Source organism: Otolemur garnettii, unplaced genomic scaffold (genome assembly GCF_000181295.1).
Source record: "Otolemur garnettii isolate 467f Iridium unplaced genomic scaffold, OtoGar3 scaffold00018, whole genome shotgun sequence".
Lineage (NCBI taxonomy): Eukaryota > Metazoa > Chordata > Mammalia > Primates > Galagidae > Otolemur > Otolemur garnettii.
This window is the reverse complement of record NW_003852413.1, coordinates 25,643,157-25,643,947: the sequence shown is the minus strand read 5'-3', so window position 1 is coordinate 25,643,947 and position 791 is coordinate 25,643,157.

Here is a 791-nt window from a genome sequence, read left to right as displayed (position 1 = left end):
TAAAAGGATTCTCTGACTTGCTTCTGATTTTCTTATACCCCAGGGTATTCACCTTAGCAGAAAACAGCATAGGTTAATGTCAACTGGCTCCGTAAAAATCAACTGTCTCTTCAAATATTTCAAATACTTTAAATAATATTTTTAAGATTATATATCCATGTTCAGAATATGGTGGTGATTGTGCCACATTTTATAAGAAAAATTACTTTGAGAGTAATGTTGGCAAGATTATGTTGGGTAGCAGCCAAGGGCTGATATGCCAAATTGGGAGACCAGTGATGGTTTTGATTTCTTTCTCCTACCACTGTTACTATAATAATACACTTTCAGCTTTTTACTCACCTGAAAATGATGCAGGCAGACATCATAGACCTGATTCTGCCACTCCTGTAAATATCAAAGCATACTCATTTTAACAGAGGAGGAAAAAAAAATGACTGTGAAGAATGTTCATGGGAATTTATTTATTTATTTATTTATAGACAGAGTCTCAGTTAGTCTGCCCTGGGGTTGAGTGCTATGGTGTCATAGCTCACAGCAACCTGAAACTCTTGGGCTCAAGTGATTCTCTTGCCTCAGCCTCCTCAGTAGCTAGGACTTAGGCACCTGCCACACCTGGCTAGTTTTTTAGAGACGGGGTCTTGCTCTTGTTCAGGCTGATCTCAAACTCCTGAGTTCAAGCAATCCGCCCATCTTGGCCTCCTCCCAGAGTGCTAGGATTACTGGTGAGAGCCACCACACCTGGCCTTATTCATGGGATTTTTTTTCTTTTCTTTTCTTTTTTTTTTTTT